This window comes from Mauremys reevesii, linkage group 2 (assembly GCF_016161935.1).
Source record: "Mauremys reevesii isolate NIE-2019 linkage group 2, ASM1616193v1, whole genome shotgun sequence".
Taxonomy (NCBI): domain Eukaryota; kingdom Metazoa; phylum Chordata; order Testudines; family Geoemydidae; genus Mauremys; species Mauremys reevesii.
Genome location: NC_052624.1, coordinates 180097217 through 180124352, shown reverse-complemented (window position 1 = coordinate 180124352; position 27136 = coordinate 180097217). Strand labels below are relative to the sequence as shown.

General features: G+C 43.1%; 1 protein-coding gene across 3 annotated transcripts in view; it reads right to left on the bottom strand.

Moving 5' to 3' along the window:
- The window catches only part of RNF144B (ring finger protein 144B), a 113186-nt gene that overhangs the window by 69496 nt on the left and 16554 nt on the right, over nucleotides 1-27136 (bottom strand). Inside the window, exon 1 of one of the 3 annotated variants that reach the window (XM_039526688.1) lies at nucleotides 2255-2309. The exons of the other annotated variants lie outside the window; for them this stretch is intronic. The gene's annotated coding sequence lies outside the window, so the exon portion shown is untranslated. Of the gene's footprint in view, nucleotides 1-2254; nucleotides 2310-27136 lie in introns of those variants that run through there. 3 annotated transcript variants of the gene reach the window in all.

Here is a 27136-nt window from a genome sequence, read left to right as displayed (position 1 = left end):
TTCTAATATATCTTTTTTGAGATGGGGCAACCAGAACTGCATTCAGTATTCAAACTGTAGGCATACCATGGATTTATATAGTGGTATTATGATATCACTATCTCATTATCTATCCCTTTCCTAATGGTTTCTAGCATTCTGTTAGCTTTTTTGATTGCTGCTGCACATTGAGCAGATGTTTTCAGAGAATTATCCCACAGTGACTTCAAGATCTCTTTCTTGAATAGTAACAGCTAATTTAGACCCCATTATTTTGTATGCATACATGGGATTATGTTTTACAATGTGCATTACTTTGCATTTATCAACATTGAATTTCATCTGCCATTTTGTTGCCCCATCACCCAGTTTTGTGAAATCCCTTTGTAACTCTTCACAGTCTGCTTTGGACTTAACTATCTTGAGTAATTATGTATTGTCTGGAAACTTTGCCACCTCCGTGTTTACCTGTTTTTCCAGATCATTTATGAATATGTTGCAAAGCACTAATACCAGTACTAATCCCTGGGAGACACCACTATTTACCTTTTTCCATTCTAAAAACTGACCATTTATTCCTACCCTTTGTTTCCTGTCTTTTAACCAGTCACTGAACCAGGAGAGGACCTTCCCTCTTCTCCCATGACTGCTTACTTGCCTAGGAGCCTTTGGTCAGGGATCATGTAAAAAGCTTTCTGAAAGTCCAAGTACACTATATCTACTGGATCACCCTTGTTCAAATGTTTGTCAACCCCCTCAAAGAACTCTAATACATTGGTGAGACATGATTTACTTTTACAAAAGTCATGTTGACTATTCCCCACAAATCATGTTCATCTATGTGTCTGATAATTCTGTTCTTTACCAATTTCTTTACCAACCAATTTGCCTGGTACTGAAGTTAGGCTTACTGGTCTGTAATTGCCAGGATCATCTGTGCAGCCTTTTTAATAACTGGTGTTACATTAGCTATCCTCCAGTCATCTGGTACAGGTTTCAGAGTAGCAGCCGTGTTAGTCTGTATCTGCAAAAAGAACAGAAGTACTTGTGGCACCTTTGAGACTAACACATTTATTTGAGCATAAGCTTTCGTGGGCTACAGCCCACTTCATCAGATGCTTAACAAGTATTCTCGCATCTTTTTGTCAACTGTCTGAAATGGGCCATCTTGAATATCACTACAAAAGTTTTTTTCTCCTGCTGATAATAGCTCATCGTAATTAATTAGCCTCTTAGAGTTGGTATGGCAACTTCCATCTTTTCATGTTCTCTGTATGTATATATATCTTCTTACTATATGTTCCATTCTATGCATCTGATGAAGTGGGCTTATGCTCAAATAAATGTGTTAGTCTCTAAGGTGCCACAAGTACTCCTGTTCTTTTCATCTGGTACAAAGCTGATTTAAGTGATAGGTTACATACCATAGTTAGTAGTTCTGCAGTTTAATATTTGAGTTCCTTCAGAACTCGTGTGTGAATACCATCTGGTCCTGATGACTTATTATTATTTAATTTATCAATTTGTTCCAGAACCTCCTCTATTGATAACTAAATCTGGGACAACTTTGTCACCTAAAAAGAATGGATTGGGTGTGGGAATCTCCCTCACATTCTTTGTAGTGAAGACCAATGCAAAGAATTCATTTAGCTTCCCCGCAATGGCCTTGTGTTCCTTGAGGCTGTTAGTTTCTGAGTCTTTTGCTAGTTGATCTTCAAATTCTTTTTTGACCTGACTAATTATACTTTTATACTTGACTTGCCAGAGTTTATGCTCCTTTCTATCCTTTCTATGGGAGACTAGACATGGGGTTCTCAACCTTTTTCTTTCTGAGCCCTGACCCCCGCCCCCAGCATGCTATAAAACCTCCACAGCCCACCTATATCACAACTGATTTTCTGCATATAAAAGTCAAGGCTGGCGTTAGGGGGTAGCAAACAGGGCAATTGCCTGGGGCCCCATGCCACAGGGGCCCCCACGAAGCTAAGTTGCTCAGGCTTTGGCTTCAACCCCAGGTGGCAGGGCTCAGGGCCCCGGACTTCAGCCCCATGCGGTGGGGCTTTGGCTTTCTGCCCTGGCCTCAGAGAGTCTGATGCTGGCCTTGCTTGATGGACCCTCTGAAACCTGCTCACAGACCCCCAGGGGGCCACAGACCCCCTGGTTGAGAACCACTGGACTAGACTATTATGTGCCACAGGCAGAGCACAGAAGGGACCAAGGTACACCAGGGCTCAAGGCCCCTGAAATGGCAGGGAAATGTTTAGATGAGCTATACCCAGTGTGGCAAGGCACCTTCTCAGTCTCCCCAGCCTCTGCTGCTTTTAGCCCTGGTGAGACAGGCTTGGGTAATATGGTCCCCCTTGGGACACTGGGGAAGTCTGCTCCCCGTCTCTCCACCAGTCCTGTTTAGAGTCTTTTTACTCCCTTGTGGAAGAGAGTACTGCCTCTCCTCCTGGTGAGGCTTGCTGTCTTGCTGCTCCAACACTCCTGGCAGCAGGGCTCCTTCTCTCTCTGCTCTCCCCCCCTCCTTCCTCCCAGGGAAGGGTTTAAAAAGGTCTCAGGCAGCTCTAAGTTGGAATCAGCTGATCCTAATTAATCTCAGGTAGCTCCCCCTCAGCTGATTCTAAGTGCTACCTTGGTAACCCTTTCTCAGCTGAACCTGATCGACCTGTAGTTGCCTCCCAGTTGATAAGGAGGAGGGCCTTTTAACCCTCTGGGACTGATTCCTACCCCTCCCTTGCAGCTGTCTGTCCTGAGTTTATCACACCAGATAATGCTGGCAACTGACACAGACACACAGCAGAGAAAAAAGACCAAGGTCACTGCCAATCTGACCTGGGGGGAAATTCCTCCCTGACCCCTTATTAAGTTGTTTAGCCCCACAACTCCTATTTGGAGGCTATTCCAGAACCTCACCACTCTGATGATAAGAAACCTTCTAACTTCCAATCCTTCTTCAAACCACATTCTCACCTCCTGCCCTCTTGGCTTCGCTCCCTATCCCCACCCATTATCACCTGATCTCCTTGTTTACCCTCCCTGTGCCCCACAATCACCTGGCCCTCTCAGTGTTCCTGCCTCTCTCCTGACAGCACAGCCTGTGGCCATCTTCACAGAGTGCAGCCTGGCCTCCATTCCCATAGGAAGCAAAGCAAGATGGAAGCCACCTTTAGTAGGGCAGACTACCTGCCACCTGTAAAGTCTGTAGGGAAATAGTGGTCATCTTCACTATGGGCATTCTGTGACTTAAATCCCATTGAAAATCATGGGTGATGGGCATACCACGTAATATTTCAAGTAGCTAACAGTATGCAATTGGTCACTGCTAATGCCTGTGGAGCCATCCCCACTGCTGGTCCCAGCACCTTACCGACCAAGTCTGTGCCATGCTCAGCTCCCACCTTACAGTCCAGCCCAGGTCCAATGTTAGACCCCACCCTGAGCTCTCCTGCAGGCACTGAGCATGCCCAGGAGTAGCTAAACCTGATGTGCTTCCTACATAGGTGCCGACTTCATGGGTGCTCTAGGGCTTAAGCACCCACCAAAAACCTGCAAGGTTAAATTAATCTTTTGTGGGCCCGGACTGTGGCCCCACCCCCTGCTCCACCCGTGCTCTGCCCCAAGGCCCTACCCCCTGCTCAGCCTCTTTCCCCTGAGGCCCCGCCTACCGCTCGCATGGCGGGAGGACAGAGAAGAGTGAGCAGGGGGAGGGGTGGAGAGGAGCGAGTGGTGGGCAAGGCCTCGGGGCGGGGAAGAGCCAAGAAGGGGCGGGGCCTTGGAGAGGAGCGCAGGCAGGGCTTGAGGGGGAAGAAGCCGAGCGATGGTTGGGCCTCGGGGCAGAGCACAGGTGCAGCAGGAGGCTGGGCCACAGTCCAGATGCCAGGCCCCTTCTGCATGTGGGCCCGAAACCACAGCACCCACTCGCAAAAACAAAAGTCAGTGCCTGTGCCTCCCTAGGTCTGCTCCTGCCAATGTGCATAACATGCATATGGCTGTGGGCACCACTGAATGCAGAAAGTGTTCTACTTAACCAGGAGAGGAGGTTTTGTGGGTTAAATCAGGACAGTCCCACGAACCCAGGACTGTTGGGAGGTATGGCTTAGTGGCCATTTTTAAAAAAGGAAAAACTTTACAAGTGTGTTTCTAATCATCCCTAGATCATAAGACATTATACACACACACACACACACACACACACACACACACACACACACACACGACTCAGTTGGCAACTCTCTCAGGCCCCGTCATCACATGTATACATATAACATACACATAAGCCCCCATAGCCTGATAAGTGTATGTATCTCTGTGTTTGGTTCACAGAGGATGTAAGTCTCTTACAACCCTAGCTGAAGAGCCTTAGCTCAAGTGTAACAGCTCATGCTTTTAGATCTAGAGGTTCTTGGTTCAATCTGTGGTGTATGTCAGCTAAAATTGTGGCCATCAGACTGTTGTATATGATGAATAGAAAAGGAAAAGATTAAATAAAGAGCAAAAGGAGACAATGTGATTACATTTTTCTAAAAGGAAAAAAGCATAAAAGACAGCTAACACACATAAGTGCTTTCCTAATATTACTTTTTGCATAGCTGCATAGAAGGGGAAGTGGTCCACATGAATGTGAGAGAAAACATGTCCATGAGATGATCTCAAATACAGCATCTTAGACAGTGTATTTGCTCAGGCACTGAATTTTTGATCTATCATGGTGACTCTTTCAAATGACACCAATGAAAGTCCAAATCTATCCCATTGTACCATCCTTCTCAAATACTTGTGGTCTATTTTATAGAATTACAGTCCCTACCAGCCATTCCTGAAGCCTGCTAGTACAGTACATAAGAACTGTACAGAAACCCATCTTCTAGGTCAAGCTAATTTTGTGAAGTGTTATAAGTCATGCTAAAATTGCTACCCAGCTGGAGTCCCCTGTCTCCCACAGCAACCCAAATGCATTCTGTATTTTTTTATTTGTTCATTGAAAAAGAAAAAAATCACAAAGGCATGTCATGTCATATGTCAGCTCTCACAAACTAAACACTTCCCAAATTAGATTTCTTTTAAAATTATGGTGATGGAGTCACACAAGCATGGAGTGTCACACTAAACTTTTAAATCTGAAAAGAAAAAAGCCTCTTGACTGAAATGTTATAAGCCAAGATACAGCCTCCAAGTGAAATTTTAGATGAGTTTGAAACTTCTAGAAGAGTAAATGTTAACACAGTTAAACTATAAACAGCTCTTTCCATCTACTGTAAGTATTTCCAACATGTCCATCACTGAACTATCGGTGCACAAATATGTCACTGCAATTACTAATTATTAATTTATGAGGTAGCCTAGCAATAAAGCAATAACATGACCACTGATCATTTCTCAAATACCATAACCAGAATTGCATCTCAAAACAATCCCATTAAGAGCAAATGAATATGTCAAGTTAGTGTAATACTAAAAGCCTTATTATAACTCTGCATAAAGAGCCAGGATCAGCCTGCAGAAATAAATGTTGCTTCCAGTTCTCAGCCTGACTGAGAATTGTACAACCAATAAGTTAAGAATGACAAAAAAAATTAATGGCTTACCACTCATGTTATAAAAAACAATGCCATGTTGTGGGACAAGTTTTTTAATGCCAGAACCTAACTCTCACTTACACACACACCCCCACACGAAAAATTGTCTTCATGTATTTCACCCACTGAATGTGTAAATCTCACATTTGCATGCACAAAAAGTACACCTCTACCTCTATATAACGCTGTCCTTGGGAGCCAAAAAATCTTACCGCGTTATAGGTGAAACTGTGTTATATTGAACTTGCTTTGATCCACCGGAGTGCGCAGCCCCCCTCCCCCCCCCCACCCCCCGAGCACTGCTTTATCGCGTTATATCCAAATTCGTGTCATATCGGATGGCATTATATCGAGGTAGCAGTGTATTTATATATTCAAAAGGGTCAATTTCACAAGGAAATGGGGTGCTTATGTGTAATATTACTATCAATTTTTAAGAAAACAAATGCCTTTTGCGTGTGAAATGGGTAATGTGCATCTGATGTCATTGCAAGAGCAGTGTTTTTAGTGTCATGGGATAATAATGGTCCTTTGCAAAATAGCAACAGAAAATAGTTTTCAGAAGAGAGATTTCATCCTAGTTATTGTATAATAGCAGTGGCTTTATTCACCTCACCATGAGGTTCTATGCTATATGTATCATGCAGGTGGTGCTAGAAATCAGATGTCAGCACAAAAAAATGCAAAGCTATATGGTATATTTTGTAAGCATTTTTTGCATACCAAGGTTTATTTTGATTTGTTACAAGAAAATCAAGATTTTGCCTTTTCCTGTTATATTGTTCTACAACTCTGAGTTGGTATGCAGGTCACTCACTGATATACCAGGCTTGAAATCTTAATAATTCTCTTTGGCTAAAACATAATCAAACTTTATTATAAAAATGTTTTGTGGTGACGTATAATACAATCAAGTCGACATTTTTTTTAAAGTACTGGTAAAAAAAAAACAGGGAAAGTAACATACCAACAGTGAAAAATGTGAGTGAAAGGGCATGGCATACTGCCATTGACAGCATGGTTATCCCTCCTCTGATTAAAAAATGACTGAAGTTTCCTTCTGAACCTTTATGATTCACAGGACCTCAAAAATATGAGGAGGTGCCTCACACAGACACAATGAAGAATAGGAAGAAGTGAGTGTAAATCACCCCAGCTCCATAAATAAACCAAAATGCATTATTTGTTATGAGATGTTGGTATGTGGGGCCCCATGCAAACATAACACAGTTGTGTAATTCCCACAAGAGCCAGTATTTCTCCTAAGGATGTGACAAATACAACTTCGAGAACTTTCTCACAAAGAAGATACTAACTATCTGTATTTGCTAAATAGAGAAGAGATGTAGCCAAAGAAGAAGCCAGCAAGAGGTCTCGCTAGAAAGTGGCAAGAGTTAGCATATGTAAAGGGTAATACCTCCATCAGCAAATAGGGACACCTTTATGTGGAATGCTTGCTTCAGAGACAGATTCACAGAGATCTTGGCATCCAGTGTAGAGACTGAAACCACAATACGGGGATTCCATTACAGTTTTGGGGCCGGATCTTGCAGGGACTTACTCATAAGAGTACTTACTTCCATTAGAAGTCCCCTTGGGAATAGTTATGGTAGGAGGTATTTGCAGGTTTGGGCTTTTTGTCCTCAGCAACTCAACAGCTCTGCAACATCCCTCTGGGATTTTTAATGTAGCTCCTCTTAATGGCTGTTCAGCAGTATGAAGAATTAGCAAGAGGGGAAAACAAACCAAGTTGGGATGGAACTGCCATAAATAAAATGCTAATGAGTTTTCAGTTAATGACTAAACATTATTTCCTGAAAATCAGATGTTTATATGAATAGTTTGCCAACAGAAAAATGGGCTAGAATCATCACATTGTTTGTTCATCTCTAACACAAGCATGTAATACGCACTATTATGGAGAGTTGCTGGGTTCTTCTATGGACTCACCCTAAGAGCAGGTGTTGAAACCCTGAAGGCAGTTGCTGACTGAGCCCTGTTGACTCACTTTGGCTTGTCGATATGTAATTCTACAATAGTTCTGAAGAGAAGGGATTGGTCCTCTAGACAGTGGTGCTGATATGTCACAAGACAGGAACCCTACAGACAACCAAGCCTGGGAAAAAGGCTTGGGCTGGAGGTTAAGTTGTTGGTTTTGTGTTGCCACATTAATAAAGCCAAATACAAGGAAAGGGGTGAGTGTTGACTCTGCACAGTGTGTATAGTTTGTTCTGGAGTGGAAATGTGACCTGTTTATAGACACGTATTCATCCATATCAGATCACAGAGCTGTAACTGTACAACAAACATAAATGAAATCTAGTATAAGAACATGTACCTACAAGTTTAAGGCAGATGGAAAGAACAATTTGTAAACCTTAGCATTCAGGGTATCACACCCATTCTTGCAATAAGGAGTCACTAAAGTTTTTCTGCCCTTTAAAAAAAGAAACCTAAAGGCAGCAAGCGTGCACTGTGTCTCCAAAGAAATGAGCTGTAGCCCACGAAAGCTTATGCTGAAATAAATTTGTTAGTCTCTAAGGTGCCACAAGTACTCCTGTTCTTTTTGCGGATACAGACTAACACGGCTGCTACTCTGAAACCTGTGTCTCTGTTTCTCTATCTGTCTGATGTTCTTCAGTGACCTTTTTTTATGAAAATATAGCTTTATTCTAAACCAAGTCAATTTCATAGGATGATTGTCTTATCTCAGCCTGATGGGGCCATATTTTGGAATTTAGAAGGTAGTTAGAAGGTGGAGGGCAGCTTAGTGATACATTTCAGCCCAGACCTTGTTGTTTTGAGTTACTCCCCTGTCAGAAATAAATGCCACCCACCCGCTCAGTAGGTGGGGAAATTGATGAGGATAGCAGAGAAAGGTGGACGTCCAAATAGCAAGTGAGGGAGACACTTGCCAAGGGACAATAAGTAGCTCCTCCCCCTGGGAGTCTCTGACATCCATTGGCCACCTGGTAGAGAGGGGTACTGATGGGCCAGCACTCCCCAGCTCCCAGGATTTAGGCAAATTAAGGGGTCATGTGGAGCCTCTTTCGGCCCCATTCCAGAAGGCCACCCTATCCACCCACATTAGGAATGGGAACCCAGCCTGACAAATCCTGCAGATCTAGCCAACACCTGTATAGGTGGTCAGGATGCTATTTTTTCTCCCATGGGCCAATTTGCAGCAGACCAGGGAGGGACTGGGGTTTTTTTGCCTTCTTTGTAGCACCTACAAGCCACAGAAGGAACACATTTAGTACTTAATTAACATACTGCAGGATGGTGTTTATTCGTCACAACTTGTGGACGGTTTCCAGTGCAGTTAAGAGAATAAAATGAATGGTTCCCAGAGGTAAAAGACCTGTGATGGGCCTTTGGATTTTGGTGATAGCGTGAGACCTTGTGGCCTTTGCAGGGTGAGGTCAGACCTTGTGTCCCTCGTAGGCCAAAGCCCCACTATGCTGCACCCTCTGCCTCCCTAACTGTGGAGAGGGTGCTAAGACTCGGAGAGAGCTGAGTCCTGGGGGGGTAGGGTATACTGAGGAGAGCCTGGGTAATATGGGTTATATGGTATGGAGCCCTGTAACCCTGGCATCAGTTAACTGGTCATATGGTAAGGAGCCTAGTAACCCCCACACTGAAATCAATTAAATGCCTAGTATAATAGGAGAGTATGGGTGATGGGCTGGTAGCACCCTTCCCCTGTGTTAAAGTTTAATAGCAGTTGAAGCCTGCTGCTTAATTCCATGTATGTGTGTCTCTTCATTTCGCCACTGTGTCCACATCAATACCTCCAGGGGGAAGCAGGTTACCTATAGCAGAAATTAGAGGCCTGATTCATTAAAACCAGTTGCAGATCCCCCACTACCTTCATTGGGGCAGGACCAGGACATAACAAATTTTTGAGTCACCTACAAGTGATGCTGTTTCTCTGGTATCCAGTTCTGAATAGGGACCAAACCTGTAATTCATTATTATTGGACGTAGCTGCCAAGTTCTGAGGAGCTCCTTGAATGACATTTGTCAGAGAAGTGAGTTTGGCTTAAAGAGCTGAGGATTCACCCCTGGCAGAAAACTGAGGATTTTCCCCATCTCGCCCAAGCTTCTTCTCATTTGATTCCCATTTTGTCTTGCCCTCTCTCTTACTGTGCTCCCTCAGTCCTCCTTCCCCCATCCCCCAATTTCCCTCTACTTGGTTATACTGAAAACAGGTGTGACAAGATTAATGCAGCTATTCTTCACTCCCCTATGGGAGTAATTGTCTCAAGAACAGGATCCAGGGATTTATCATTACCCTGTCCCTTGCTGGGTAGTGGTAACATCTCTTCCCTGCCGCTGCTCAGAGGAGGGGGAAATTATGCTAATCTCCTTGAAATGAGACACTTAACACCCACCACCTTTACAGGTGGGTGGTAAATGCTGCATTCCTAAAACTACCACAGTGGAAGCTCACAATCAAGCAGATGGAAGCTTCACTGTAAGTTGAGTGAGGACCCTTTCAATTGCACTGAAACAATGCGGGAGTTTCACTTCATACTAAGTAGAGTCTAGCTATCGTTGAGTTCAATCCACTGGATTTCATGAAAAATACCAGTCTTTACATGGCATTTTAACAAATTTCTTCTTTAAGTCAGTGGCTGTCCTAGTGGGCAGAGAAAGGTTCTTGAAGCTAAGCGAAGGTGACATGAGCAGGGCTGGAGCTGTATGAGGCCCAGTGGAACAAAAGGGCAGGGAGCGTAACATTTACTTTTCCTGTTCAAGCACTGCTTAAGACCAAGCAAATAATGTTTCTGCATGACGACTGTCTGCTGTCATTGAGGAAGTGACTTGGGAATTAATCTGTTGGTGAAGCATGACTTCACTTTTGAAAATCCATGCTGGCTATGTCTAACTCTTGTCTACTTTTCTATGGGAGATATGACTCAACAGAAGATTTTACAGTAGAAACCCGCTGAGATATGCAATTATCTGTCCAGCACTCAAGGCACTGTTTCCTGATACAAATAACTAGAGCTGGTTGACATTTTTCTTTTAAATTTTTGATGAAAATGGCCTTTTTAAGCAAAATTTTCACTATTTACTGTTTCTCATCAGAACCCAGAATTAAAACATTTCAAATTTTGACATTTTAAAAATTTTGAATATTCAAGGTCTTTTTCCTTCTTCCGCCTTGTTTTTCCTTTTTCCTTTATTCCCTTCTACCTCTTAATGCAATAAAATGAATGATGTATTTCCCCCCCACACACACACACACACTGGAAAAGATACAAAACGGCAAAAGAAAAAATTAAACTCTGATATTCATCAAAGGTGGGGGAAGAAGAGAGGAAGACAAGGGAGGAAAATTTGAATTAATATTTTGTAAAAAATTACCCAAAATGAAAAATTGTTCTATTTCAACTCCTGTAAAATGGAAACAACTTTGACATTTCAATTGTTTTGCTAAGTGTGTTTCCATTTTTTGACCATTGTACAGATAACATTGCAAACTACTGTGTACTATTTGTTGAACGGTGTTCTCTAGCAACAGACAGCCTCTGCAAATATCCTAGATCCTTTCCAATCATGCTTTAGATGGAATGTGCCATAGAAATGGTATTAATTGCAGTACTGAATTATTTTCTTCAGGCTAAAAGAACAATGTGGGATGATTAGTTATTTAGTGTCTGAATACTATGCAATTACATAAAAAACAGGGTTTTTTTAAAAAATTGAACCAATTTATTTGTGCTTTTCTTGATCATATCCTCTAACAGTTTTGGTGGTTGGGAGGCACAGCACAGCTTTTGAATCTCCTCAATTCATTCTTTTCTCTTTTAGGAGAAAACATACATTTCTCTCCTTTGAAGCAGAATGACAGGAAGGGGGGGAACAAAACCGCTTGAATACTGACATAATTTCCTTTGTGCTGACTGTCATATACTTTTGGTTTTATAACCTGGGTGGATTTTTTTTGGTATGTCTATCATGGAAATCCCATTAATTGCTAGGGACTCACCATTTTGATGTAATGTTGTACATAACATACATAAAAAAGTCAATTCTTTGTGTCACTCAAGTTGATATGAATGAGACTGGTAAAGAGGAAGGGAATTGAAGAATATAGTAGGGAGAACCAATAAAATGTATGTTTTAAAGGACAGCAGTCAATTTCCACTGAACACAGCAGAACATGGGGTGACTGGAGGAAACTACTTACAGCTCTTTGATTCTCTGTCCCACCCCCGGCCCTAGTGTTGGTTAGAACAGTCTTGGGACTATTCTAACTTGCTTCAGCTGGCAACAGTCCCTAAAAAACCATCTGCCAGCTGGTGATACCAGATTCTTCTCCAGCCACTAGTCTTCCCTGTCCCAGACCATGCCACGTGACACCTGCAGTGGCACTAAACCTGCTGAGAACTTCCTCATGTGGGTTATCCCCAGCAAGAGAACTCTAGAGAGTTTCTGCTTCCTTTGCACATCTTCAGAGAGGGTGGCTCAGCATTTTTATCTTTCAGGTTTAAAGTTCCAAATTAAAAAATGGTACAAAATGCTAACAAAATTAGAATCAAACCCTTTAATATTTCTGCATCCAAACGTTTTTGGAAATGTGGCAGTAAAAGAAACAAACAACAAGAGTTTCCTCAATCAGAAGTTATTTCCCTCAGGCTTGAAGATTTATTAATGATATAGTTATTTTTATATAAAACTAAATATAAAAAAACAATACAGTTTCACAGTTTTAAGGGCTTGATCCTAATGTTGATTTAAGCAAATGATTTGGCACTGTCAATAATGATGAAAAAGCTAAGTGATTTCGTAATAATGTAGTAATCTTTACTGAAGTCAAGGGAGTGCTGACTAGACTTGTAGCTATTTATGCACATAGCTATTATGTTGTGTATTTGTACTTGGGTTTTGTCACATACAGTTGCAGTATGATAAGCAAAGAAGCAGAGCTTGCGTTTCCCTTGATGATCTGGTTTTGGTCAGGGTGCAACTGCCTCCCATCATTCTAGCAAAAACCAGAGAGGTCTTGCAGCTGAGGCATAAGACTCAGAGGCAGGAGATTCTATTCTAGGTTCTAGTCTCAGCTTTTCCACAGAATTCCTGTGTGACCTTGAGCAAGTCACTTAATCTCAGCCTGACTCAATTTTCTTACCTATAAATGGTTATAATAATACTCACCTGCCACACAAGGGCATTGTGAAGCTTATTTAACTAATGATTGTAAATTACTCTGAAATTCTTGTCTGGAAGTGTCAGGGGGTCAGTGGGGGTCCAAGACACTGAGTGGCTTCGGGACAGCAGCGCCCCAGCAGCGGGAATCTAAGAGGGCACCTTTTCTGGCAGGTGTAAGTAGCAAAGGTCTCTGGAGGTGTGCTCTCTCTGGAGGCAGCAGTGCCTAGTGATGAGAGTCCAAGGAGCCGCCTTCTCTCTGGCAGCAGCAGTGCCTACTGGCGAAAGTCCAAGAATCCACCCTCCCTAAAGGCAGTTGTGCCTGATGGCAGTAGTCCAAGAAGCCGCCTTCTCTGGTGGCATTAGTGCCTCATAGCATTAGTCCAAAGAGCTGCCCTCTCTATTGGCAGTAGTGCCTCATGGCAATAGCAGGGAAGGTAGGGGAACCCTGGCCCACCCTACTCCACTAGGTTCCAACCCAGAGCCCTTCAAAACCAGTTACCCCATTGCAGGGCTCCGTATCCCCAAACGTGTCCCTTCGGTGGCTTCCTACCCTTAGTCTTTGCTCTGGAATCTCCTCTGCTGGTAGCAGCTCATCATCCTCTTCAGTTGCCGCAGTTGACTAGGCTCCTGCAGCATAGTCAGTGTGCTCAGCCTCAATGATTTGGAGTTTCATCAGCTTCTCAGCAGGAGCCTGCACCACATGTCCACTCCCCTCCTCAGCCAGCCCAGACTGAGATGAACTGCTTCTTTTTATATGCTCCCTTCACTGAGCGCATGCCCAACAAGGGCAAGGGGGTGTGACCTCCTGGGCCCAAAGCAGTTTTCCAACCCCTGCGTCACCAGTGCAGGGTTCATACACCCCACCACAGGAAGACAAGGAACAAATGCAAAGCAATACTATTTTTGTTATTTAAAACAAGGGGTTTAAAAAAAAAAGTGTTCCATAGCTGAATTATTGTGTAATTTGTCTGTTTCTATAGGTCTGTGGATTGGTGGGAAGGAGTGAGGGTTGTAAGAAGGGTGTGTCTCAGTGAGACAGGATGGGAAAGCAGGAAACATGGCTTTTCAGATGAAGCAGACAGTGGGATCACTAGTTAGGTGGGAAGGATTATCCCACATCGGGGCTTGTGGGAGAGTCCAAGAGCCTAAAAGTACCAAGAGACCCGTGGAAAGGTACTTGAGATGCCTTAAAAGGGGCCTGGATTTTCACAAAGTGCTCTGCACTCGTCCTCTGAAAATTACACTTTTTTAAAGGTATTCCAAGCTGGGAACACAAAAAAAATGGAGGCCTCCAAAATCATTAATCACTTTTGAAAATATTGCTTGTGTACAGAAATGTACATTAAACTCTCAAACTTTCCAGGTTTTTGGGGGGCAGGTGTTTATAAGACCTTTAATGTTACTTTAATAGTTAGTTTGTGATTGATTTTTATTTATTTTTATTTTTTAATGCATCAACCACAACCACCATTGAAAAACATCATCTTATGCTAGCAAGATTCCCTCAGGCATCAACCACTTGAACTTCACCACTGCACTTGTACTGCTGCCGTCATAACACATAATCCCATCAGAGAAGTTAATAAATCAAATAAGGATGACTGAAAAATAAGAAGCCACCTATGAAAAAAAGAAATCCCTGGTGAAGGTTTGTCTCTCTCTGATCTGCAGACATCAGAGCTCGGTGTCGAGGTTCCATAACCTCTGTATCAAGGGAGGCTAGACAGTGTAGATCACCCTCCAGATGCCAGGTTAGGCACTCTTCCACCACCTGAGCTACTGTCTGTGATGGTGCCGCATAGTCACAGCATGGTGTGGAAACCAGTCCAAGCCATTGCATGGTCACAGCAATACTGGTCAAGCCAGAGAGTAGCCTGTTGAGCCTGGACCAGGACCTATGATCAAATGGACAAGCAGGCAAGTGCAACAATGGACTCCTGAATTTACTGTAAGGGCATAATTTTTGGCTCCTGTGTGGCACTCATCTTCCATGGATGGTAAAAGGCCAGTAGCACACTTATCCAAGAGTGCATGAGCTGCAAAAGGATATCAAGAGACCAGCTATGCTGTCACATCCTGGACCACAGGAATGGGATTCAACCCCTGAATACATACAGATCTTCAAGTCGGTGCAGTGTGTTGTTCCCTGTCTGAGAATGGGGCATCAGTCAACTGGAGATGCAACAGGTTGGTTTAATTTGTCACAGCTCTCCAAGACAGACTTAACAGCAATGGCATCTCATCAAAGATGTGGTGGAGCTACATGTGCTGGCACATGTAGAAGCTGGTATATAATTCAAACAGCCACTAATAAGACAAGTGGCCAAATTGAGCTTAACGTCAACAAGCTGACTATAGCAGCTGCATCCCCAGACCAGTATTAAGCCGAAGCAAAAACCAGGGCCAATTCAGGTGTATGACGCACTGAAGGGTCTGTTTCCTAGGAAGTTCCAGGTAGTTTTTGAAGCAAGGTGGTACGGGAGGAGATCTTCATTTTCAGGTGTTCTAGGTGAGGCTGGTATGTCAGGCTACAGTTGAGTTTTACTTCCAAGTATGTAACAAAACTTGATGGAATGGCAGTAGCTGTCCTTGGACATGGATTGAGATGGACTCATGGGCAAGATGACTGTTTTGCTGGAAACCAGTTGCCACTGTTTCGGTTTCATTGAGAATTAGTCTCCATTGGTGGCAGGGCCGGCTCCAGACCCCAGCGCGCCAAGCGTGCACTTGGGGTGGCATGCCGCGGGGGGTGCTCTGCCTGTCGCCGGGAGGGCGGCAGGCGGCTCCGGTGGACCTCCCGCAGGCGTGCCTGCGGAGGGTCCACTGGTCCCGCGGCTCCAGTGGACCTCCCGCAGGCATGGCTGCGGATGCTCCACCGGAGCCGCGGGACCAGCGGATCCTCCGCAGGCACATCTGCAGCAGGTCCACTGGAGCCGCGGGACGAGCGACCGCCAGAGCGCCCCCCGCAGCATGCTGCCGTGCTTGGAGTGGCGAAATTACTAGAGCCGCCCCTGATTGGTGGAAGTAAGTGATTAAAGTAGCCATGTCTTGGCTGAGATTCCCTTTGATCCTGTGGATGTTGTTTCCGTTGTCAACAATACAATTCCAATGTCATCAGCGTACACATACTACTTGGCCTGCATTTCAGGAAGGTCATTTGTGTATATATTGAACAAAAGGGGAAGCTAAAACCAACCCTTATAGAGGGCCACTGTGGGGACATTTAAGGTGACTGATTTTCTTCCTGACTTGCAGGATGAAACTTTGGTTGCTAGTCATTTCTTGGATGAACTGCACCACCAGCCTACAAAGAATAATTTGCAGCATCTTGGCAGTCAGCCTGATGTGCCACACAGTGTCAGAAGATGCTGTCAAATCAATAAAGACCATGGCAACTTTATTTCCTCACTCAAATACATCTTCTATGTCTTAAGTAAGGCAACATTCCTGATCTTGGGTGCAACAACCCCACCTGAATCCAATCTGAACACAAGGCAGCTGAGGTTCAACTACCTCATTCATCAGAATCAGGATTAGTCTTTCCATCAGCTTACAGGTAACGCTCAGCAGAGAAACCTACACTTTGTCTGTCACTCTGACCTCATGACATACCCCTACAAACACAATCTTTGAATCCCTCCATTGGCCTCCTGTTTTCCACTGCATTGAATTTGTGCTTCTTGTTGTCATTTTTAAGGTCCTTCACAACTCATTGCTGCCCTCAGACCTCTCCACTTCACCAGTGATGCCTGCCTTGAACTCCCATTTGTCCACTCTTCCCATGGTTACATGCTTTTTTCTAAACTGTCCCTTATACACAAGCACCCTCTCAATACTAATTCATAAGGCCAATACCATCTCCTCCATTAAATCCTTCAGTGTTAGTGTGATGCCTAAAAAAAGTCAGCCAACTACAATAACTAGGTTGCGCAGCAATCAAAGAGAGAGGCTATTTATTTTTTAGTGGGTGACAACAAATTCCAAATCATTTGAACCATTACTCTCTTCACAAAACTAGTCTATGGAAACATACAGATCTTATTACTGTTACACTTTTCCTCCCATCAGCTTGGTCTCCTGTTGTTTGTTAAATTCCCTTGTTGCCTCTGCTTGCAATTTAGACTGCAAGCTCTTCAGGACAAAGATCATGATTTCTTGTATGTTTGTATGAACCCTAGCACAAAGAAAACCCTTAAGGTAAATACAAAATAATAAATAATGGTAATAACCATCACCAGTATACATGTCCTATTTCATTTACTTTCTCACAACTTCATAATTTGCAATGTACCATATTACTAGTTCCATTCTTATAGCAGGAGTTTCAGCACAAAATCCAACAGATAAGAAAGGTTTGCCAAAAAGGTATTAGCTAATGGAGATAATTTCAAATAATCCCCCACATATACAGTGATGACTAACAGGAACATATTTCAGCCATGCATATTATATTGCCAGTAAAACCAGAGATCATATAAATATACAGTATGTATTTACTGAGGGGAAAAAATAATGATCAAACACATAATACAGGGAAGTCTGTCAGGCAAGAAGATCAAACACATTTGAGCATGTTATTGCTATTCTTAAATAGATATTTGAGACTTAGTACATAAATGTTGTGTTTTAAATAACATCTTCTGACTTCTGTTGACTAAAGTAAATAACCCTTTTCACCCTAGAGAAGAGGAACTTCAGGTTTAAAATCCTTGGAACCTGACAACAGTTTAATTACACTGTCTAGTTGTTCAGGAGTGAGTTACAGGGTAACCAGTGAGTCAGAACATGTTTTTGTTTGTGTACTTGTCTGGGTAACCAATAAGATGATCAGATTCCTGAATCATACAACAGATGTTGTCAATAACTGAGAAGTAGAGGTGAGTTTTTTGTATATTGGCTTCAGATACATTTAACTAAATAACAGTCATATCATACAGCTGGGTATAGGTTTTTTTATGTTGTCAATTATATATATTTTATGTGGGCAATAAATCTTAGGAAACATGGAAATGTTTGAAAAATTAATTTAGTGCTTTAATGGTAAGTTCCTTTAGATCACCAATACATCTGGGTAGACTCCTAACTTTGTTGTCTTTGAAACACTAATGCCAATAGATTAGATATATGCATTAGACAATTTACATGAAGTACCAGTGTGGTTTCTTAAATAATCCCTAGAGTCTCTATACCAGCTCATGGTCTCAGTGACCCTATTTACTATGAGGATGAAAACATCTCTACAAAGCCAAACAAAACATACAATGGCATTCAGATATGCAATGGAAATTTTAAAACATGTAATATAAACATTTCCATATTTAGAATGCCATCTAGGGAATCACAACAGCATCACAAAGTTATCAGGACATCTGCATTTCAGTGTCATAATGCAATGACTTTGCGTTGGCCCACGACTATTTCAGGAGTCTTGTGCTCATGCTTGACTTTAAAAAAAATGGCCAGTGAGTGTGTGATGAGTTCTGGGCATTACCCACTCAGTTAGGAACCCTAACCCTGGATGAAGGCTGCTTATGATAGTCTTTCAAAAGTCATCTAAAGTCACTAGTGCTGCTGCCTAAGACCAGCTTCACACTGCTGTGCATTCATTATGAAGATGGTGAATGGCCCCAGCATGATGGAATAGCTGTGGTTGCGTGGGAGAAGGAAGGTGTTAGGAGCCTTTGCAAGGAGTGCACAATTCCTCGAGGATTCAAGGCTTCCTGCAAAGCCTGTTTTTCCCCCCCAGGGCTCTGCGGGATTGGGAAAACAGTGCATGGAGGTTGTAAAGATCTTTAACACATTTTTGGCTGCTGCCTTGTGATATATGTTAACTGTCAAAGGAATTCTTAGAATAGTCAGGTTTTATATTTGCATTTTTAAACTGGACCAAGGAATGCCTAGGGCAAAGGATGGCGGCTTCTCTGGAATGAGAATATAAATCAAAATAAAAAACCATGAGTTTTTGGCACAGTCATATATAATGGCCACTTGGGGGAAGAGATCAGAGGATCCAGCATTACTTGGATTGCTTGGCCAACTCATCCCTCAAAGAGGAATTAGGGGGTGGGAGAAAGCAAGAGCAGAGAAATGGCCACAGAGGCCATTCCCAGCCTTAGATAAGACAAGTGCCTGCACAGCTTTGCACTGAGGGGATCACAGGCTTCCAAGTTTCCCCAGGGGTGCTCAACCCCACCTCAGTCCCAGGCCCTGCCCCCACTCCACTTGTTCTGCTAAGGCCCCACCCACACCCCACCTCTTCCCACTCCTACTCCTCCCCTGCCCTGCCTCTTCCCACCCAGTTCCGCCCCCTCCTCTGAGCACGCCCTGTCCCCAGTCCTCCCCCTCCATCCCTGCACCTCTTGCAAGCCACAGAACAGCTGATCTGCAGCAGGTGGGAAGTGCTGGGAGGGATGGGGAGGAGTTGATTGACAGGGCTGCCAGCGGGTGGGAGGCACTTGGGGGGGAGGGAAGGGAGTTGGCTGCCAGTGGGTGCTAAGCACTCACTAATTTTTTTTCCACGGAGTAGGTACCTATGGTGCACGCCCAGAGGCAAAAATTCAGGCTCAGGTTGGGGCCCAGGCTCTAGGACCCTGTCAGGTGAGAGGGTCTAAAAAGCTGAGGCTGCAGCCCAAGCCCAAACATCTACATTGTAATTAAGCAGCCCCCTAGCCCAAGCCCCAGGAGCCCAAGTCAGCTACCACAGGCCAACCATGGATGTCTAACTGCAATGTAGACATAGCCTTAGGAGGCTAGGTGCCTACAGGGTTAGGCAGCAGCTGAGTGGAATTTTTGTAGATCACAGTGGAGTCTAAATTGCAAGCAGAGGCAACAAGGGACTTGAGCACCTAGATACCTTTGTGGATCGCTCCCACATAAAGAAGCCAACACTCTCTTCTTTAGAGCCTCAAAAAGCTGCATTTGAGTAGCGAAGGGTTAGTGCTAATCATTGCTGTTCATATGACCCAGTGGATACTGATTGATTTGACAAAACCACAGAACTCATTTAGCCTTTCCATTCCCACTAGTAAATCTGAAAGTAATAGGAAATCTTTTTTGACAGCTACCTCCAGTTTTATTGGCATGCAGTCAGGGTCCAATTTGAACACACTGCTTTGCACCATACATGCATCAAAGCCAAGACACAAACTGTCTTTCTGACTCATTTTTTGCAATTGTAGAACGCATTATCTTGCCTGCTCGAGAAAGACATGTTCTCAAAAGACAACAGTAGTAATAGTTGTCCTAAAAATCAAGAGATTAAACGTTAAATTGTGTTACAATTTAGAGAGGAAAAAACAGAGATTCCCTAACTTTTTTTTTAAAAAGGTTAAGAACATAAACATAAGAACGGCCGTACCGGGTCAGACCAAAGGTCCATCTAGCCCAGTATCTGTCTACCAACAGTGGCCAATGCCAGGTGCCCCAGAGGGAGTGAACCTAATAGGCAACGATCAAGTGATCCTGCCATCCATCTCCATCCTCTGACGAACAGAGGCTAGGGACACCATTCTTACCCATCCTGGCTAATAGCCATTTATGGACTTAGCCACCTAAGTTCCTAATGAATTTCTCCTAGAATGCTTGTCATTTTTCCTTGTGGTGATGATTGAGCCAAACATATTGGTCCCAGCCAGATGATTAGATCACTCGTAGTTACAACCTCTTGAGAGAATAAGGGTAGCTTCTTACTATCCTATTTATGTGGGTGGGACTCATGCACCCCACTACTATCCCTCCATATTCTGTATGTTCACACCACTCAAGTCACTGGTTAGGAAAACTATCACAGAGGGGCTTTTCTTCTATTCCCCACAAGTGGAGGTAGAGTCCCTAGATGGGGAATTGTCATAGTTGCTGGAGAGGTGCTTTTTAAAAAAAATATTTTTAACCTTCTTTGAGATGTGATCCCAGGTATGGAAGAAGCAATGCAGTGACTGCACTTCCTCCATGAAGGGAGACTGTGCATTACTTAATGCAGGATAAGTAATTTGTGCCAAATCATGATGCACAATAGGTTTGTTAACTAATCCTGGAACAAATTAGCAGATTATAATTACATGGCTATTCATTCTGACCATGTAATTTGAATCACTGAACATTTTCAAAATTCTCCTGGATAAGTACAATTCCTGCCAATTTTAAAATCTATTCCTGCAGCCAGTTGTTGAGTTATACAAGTGCAAAAAATAAAGTTATTTAAATATTTCAAATGGGGAGTGTGTATTTTTGTTGACATTAAAAAATTTGAAAAGAGATAAACTCTCTGAGCTCAAGCTTTCCAAAACCTCTGCCTATTGTATTCAATCTAAAGCGAATCAAATAGAGCTGGGCCACCAGCTGTGACAGCCAATCCTAAGAAAAGCATGTTGGCAGCTTATCCCGTAGGTGAAGGATCCAGAGTGTACGTCAGTACCTCCAGTAATACCCCCCCACATCCATAGTCTTCACTCATAAATAGGATGCTCCTTTGTGATGTTCCCCTGGTGTTATCTGAACCGGTGACCTGCTAGGTCACTCCAATCCTTGACTCCAATCCTTACCCTGCTCTGCTGTGTGAACCCCCACTCCTGGGCTGTTTATGCACAGCCTCTGGCACGTAAGCTGCTTGGATTGTACAGCCGAATGACACTAGCCAATATCTCCGGTCCCAAACACAACCCTAGGAACCTCCATCTTGCAGTGTCCAGTTATGCCCACTGGATGCTGCAAGCTTATATAAGTTTGTCAATTTAACAAAGAAATTGACATGCACCAGGCTTGCTATCCCAAGGGGAGTCTCTGACATGCTTCAAACCAAATGCACTGCTTCAGGTAGACTAAACAAACTAATTTATTAACTACAAAGATATAATCTCTTAAAATCTAAGTCAAAACACAACAAGTTGGATTTGGTCAAATGAAATAAAAGCAAAATGCATTCTAAGCTGATCTTAACACTTTTAGTGCCCTTACAAACTTCGATGCTTCTCACCACAGGCTGGCTGGTTGCCCTTCAGCCAGGCTCTCCCCTTTGATCAGTGCCTCAGTCGCTTGGTGGTGGTGTCTGTAGATGGAGGTGGAAGAGAGAGGAAGAGCATGGCAAAGGTCTCTCCCTTTTATCATGTTCTTTCTTCCCTCTTGGCTCTCCACCCCGCCTTCATACTCAGGTGAGCATTACCTCATCGTAATCCCAAACTGTTCAAAGGAAGGGGGGTGACTCACTCGAGAGTCCAACAGATTCTTTGTTGCTGCCTAGGCCAGTGTCCTTTGTTCCTGTGAGGCTGGGCTGGGTTTGTCCCATACATGCCCTGATGAGGTGTGAACTGCCCCTCTGCTCTTGGAGAGTTTTTGTCTGGGCTTGTTTTAAGCCATGAGGACACATTTTCAGCCTCATAACTACATACATGAAATTACAATCTATAACATTACTATAACAACAATGCTCAGTGCATCATGAGCCTTCTGAAGACACCCAACATGACAAACTTTGCATTGGATACCATACAATCATAAGGATGAACATGGGGGTGTAGGGTGTTCCCCTGAGGTACAGAGCATCAGACCCCATCTGGTTGTTTTTTCCTGTCTAATATCACCACACGGATAGAGGATCCCTGCAAATCTGTGGATACCTGCTTTACATCTGCAGATATCTTCACACCATGTTTGCGGATCGGATGTGGTTACAAATTTTGTATCCTCATAGGGCTCTACCCACAGGGTCTCTCTAAATCTTGGCCTAAACATTCATGGGACCAACCATTGATTTTGCCACAGAGCCCTCTACTTGCCAAATGATTTGATACCTGACTGGCATTTTCACTAGGCAAATTTTTGTTTGCTTGTTTGTTGTTTGGGTTTTTTACAGCTTTATGAACTGTACCACAATGCATACTATTTTGGTTCTGTGAGGCTAGAGAGCCATCTGAGACAGACCTAAGCCTGTCATTTTCTAATCTAAGTCATCACTTGCGCCATATTTAATCATTTGGGGACAAGTAGAAATATAACAGCTGCCCTTCTCTTAGTATAGGCTGAATCAAATTTGTGCTCCTTCAGTTTTCAGGTGACTTCATAACCAAAAAACAAAGAGCAATATCTCGAATTCTTTTGCAAAGTGTATTTTACATATACCCACATTGCACTAATTGCTTTGCTGGTGGAAATTGTTAGGCATGACCTCAATTTTATATAAGGAAAGAGAAATTGTAATGTCCTTGGTAATCATCTATTTACTGTTATAAATGTGAAACAAGGAAACCCGCTGCTGTAAGAAGATCTCAATAGTCACCGCTTTTACTGCAATTCTAGCACTTTGATGAAAAATACTGTTAACAATCTAAACTAGTGCTACCCTTTGACCACTCAGTTACAGAATGGATGATTGTGATTTGTCAGACTGCTACAAAATGGGCCTGTATAAGAATGCTAGTCAGATTTAAAGAAAAATGTCAACAAATGCAAGGAAAAGGGTTTAGCCACATCCCCAAACAAACTCAGATTTACACTGCAAAAGCAGTACAGTCTGGTACTAATCTGCCACACACACACCAGCAGGAATAATTTTTATGGTAGATTCTGAATAGGGCCATTTGCAGGTTAGATGTGTACACAAATAAATATGTCCATGCCCTCAATGCAAAATGATCCTCTACAGCTCCTATCATGTGGGACTTGTAATGTGACCTTGGTGGGACTTGGGAGGAGCCACAAAAGGGATGGACAACTTTCTCACCATGCTCCCATTGCTGGCTATTCTGGTGGGCTAATATTATGCCCAATACCTGGCTAGATTTTGTTGTTCTTTGTGGTAAGATACAACCCTCTTTTGGATAATAGGTATTTTGAAAAAGCAAGTTTTCAAGTTCCATAGAGAAGCATACATCTTCTGACATTAAAAGAGTTCAAATAGATTCCCTAAGTGTATGCTCAACTTCATGTTACATTTCTTCACAACCCAAAATATTCAGCTTAGAGACTGAATTTAGGGTACAGAACAATCTTACAAAGAGGTAGGGACAAGTCATGCCCTCTGTGGGAAAACACTACAGAAGAACCAAGTAACTCTAAGGGATTGGGGACTGTTTGATAGCATGTAGTCAGATCCCATGCAAGATAATTCTGCCATTGGCAACCATTATTTAATGCAGGGAAATCTCCATTGGTTTGTAGGGCTGATACCACAGAGTGACTATTTCGTGACCAGCCCTTCAATTTCATTAGGTTTTTCACTGTTTTTATCTCTTATGCAGGCAAATAATTGCCCTTAGTCTTTTATATAGCTCAGTAATCTACATGCTGTTCTCCGCAAGGTTTTCCTTAAACTTATTGACAAGTTTCAGACGTCAAATGATAGTTTATTAGTTTTGGTGCATAGTCTTAGGCCTTCCTCCTCTGAAGGAGTAAAGCAGTGGTGAGCACTGAAATCTGTTTCCTACAATGAATGTAATTTAGTGATATTACAATATCTAGTTTCAACTTGTAACACATCTCTCTAACATTAATCATTTCCTACAGTACATCCGTATCAGTGAAGCAACATTAGGACAACTGATGTATAGCAAGCACGGAAAAACCCCAAGAAGGTGTACAAATGATAATACAGATGCAAATACTCTCTGATGCCAAGCACTATTTAAACTGTGGCAATGAGAACACTGTTCTGCTAAAACTTGTACAACAGCAGCTCTGGTTTCATGAATTTTCCTACCAAAGCAGTGCTTTTTATTTTAGCTTCACACACAACAGTATCAGTTAAGACTGAAATAAACACAATAGATGAAATTCTTAGCTAAAGTAACACAGCTCACTTCAATGAAGCTATGTCAATTTATACAGCTGAGGATCATTCTCCACTGCCTTGCATCTTGAATAATGATTGACACCTGTAAAATGGATGTAAAATACTACCAAATCAGAGTAGTAATATTTTAAACCCCCTTTGTATAGGTGTGCCAATGACTCCCTATGGTGTAAAGCAATGGAGATTCAGGCCTCATAATCTATGCTTTACTGAAAATCCAACCACTATATTGGAAAAGAAATCAGATGGGGTAGAACAGATAAACAGAATGAGATGTAAAAATGTACCTGCCTTAGGCTAAGTTGCTTGAAATTGGGACATGAAGGAAATTTGAACAAACAGTGATCAGGAAATTGCATAAAAATACTGGATAAACCCAGTCAGACTAGGATATATAGTGGCTCTAAGATCCCAAATATAATTTGTTTACAGGACAGCAAAGTCCATTCTTTCCTTTACTTAAAGACCATGGTTTTGTTTTTATTGAAAATGAAAGAAGATAATTATATATCAATATAGATGGCTAATTACATCATCATTTAGCTATTGAATTACTGAGAGTAACATATAAGAGAGAAAATACCTTAGATATTTCTTAGAGAGATATGGTGGGTGAGGTAATATCTTTTATTGAACCAGCAACAAAGAATCCTGTGGCACCTGTTGGTGAAAAAAAGCCAAGCTTTTGAACTTACGCAGAGGTTTTCTTCAGGTCTGGGAAAAGTACAGAACCCAGAGTGTCACCTGAGTGTTAGATTTTTACATGCAAACACTATATTCTACTATTGTACTTTATATTAGTCTAAAGAGCCCTCTAGTGGTCACATATCGAGTTATTTATCAACTATTTCAAGTGCTAAACGAGAACCTCCTTGCAAATGTGTACTTACTCTCTTGAAATGAGGAAAGTATCCTTAGTTTAAGGGTGGGAAACTAGATTGTAGACATTGGGGTATGATAAATTTGTATAATGACTTTGCAAGACTAGACTGGTCTCACCTTAAATCATCAAATCATAGAGGCTATCTATACCCCAGAATATTATATATTCATATTGTATATGATTTCATGGACACTAAGATAGTGTCCTTTTTAAAATCACACCCAAGACTATATAATTATAGGATTAAAAATGGACCTTAACCAAAACACCTCTCTCCATTTGGGATCCAGAGCCACAAACCCTCTCTTGGAGTCAGGCACCTAAGCAAGAATGGCAGCAGTGTAGGCCTAACTCCACACTTAATGGCCTGCCTGGGAGAAGAGAAGGAGAACAACCCCCTCATAACCTTAAGCCCAGTGACAAGGATACTCACCCAGGCTATGGAGAGACCACAGTTCAGTTCCCCCCTCTGCTTGATGAGGATCATGGGTTTACCACCTCTTAGGTGAGTACCCTAACCACTGGAATATGGGGCAGGGGCATAGCCACGGGTGGGCCTAGGTGGGCCACGGCCCACCCACTTAGAACCCAGGCCCACCCCCCAGCGCCGACTCTGCTCTGGCCCTAGCGCTAGACCTGCCCAGACCTGGAGGATGCTGCATGCCAGGTGCACACACACACAGCCCAACCGGTGTGGGAGGGACAACAGCAGCACAACAGCGGAATACTGGACAAGCACGCTGCATGCACACTGCAGCAGGAGGAGCCGGGCCCAGTGTGGGATGGTGAAACAAGGACGGGTGTCAGGAGCCATGCGCCCTGGAGAGTGGTGTCTCCTCCCAGAGCTGGGTGTGCGTGCAGGGCCATGGAAGGCCCCTAGCCAACGCTAGGGTGACCAGATGAGAGGGAGAAAATATCGGGACACATGGAGGCAGAGCAAAAAAAAAAAAAAAAAGTGAGTGCTGCCGGCGGAGCAGCGAGTGGGGGGGGAGGAAATCAGCATTACTTGTTCTAAATTTGTCCTGATAGGAGACCTCTCAAGTGGTCACTCTAACTACTGGGGTTCAGGGATATTCTGATGTGGGATTTTCCCAATCTCTCTTGTTCAAGATGTTCCACTTTGCATAAATCAAGTGCTGCTGGCGGAGAGAGAGAGAGAAGAAAAAAAAGGTGAGTGCTGCCAGCGGAGCAGCAAAAAATAAATAAACAAATAAATAAATAAATAAATAAAAAGGTGAGTGCTGCAGGCACTTAGGTGTTTTGACACTGAATGTCTTGCAACACCTAATTTTTAGGCACCTAGAAAATCACAGGAACAATGCTAGGGTTGCCAATTTTTGGTTGGACATATTCCTGGAGGTTTCATCACATGACATAATATTTAATTATAGATTAATCTTTAATTTCTGGAGACTCCAGGACAATACTGGAGGACTGACAACCCTAAGTGATCCACAAAGCCTGAGTTCATTGCCTAAGGTCTCTAGGGTTGCCAGCTTGGTAATATTTAAAAACTGGACACGCCAGCAGGAGAGCTGGAACCTCCCCTGCCCCACCTTTTCCCCTGAGCCTGTAGCCCTGCCCTGCCTCTTCCCCTCAAGTCCCACCCCCATCCAGTCCTCTTCCCCTCTCCCCCCGTCGCTCGCTGCTTTTCCCCTCCCACCTAGGTCAGGAGAGATTTTCCTGTGGAGCCGGGGCTGGGAGCTGCAGCTGCCCAACCAAGGCAGAAGGCGGCCCCAGATGAGTAGGGAT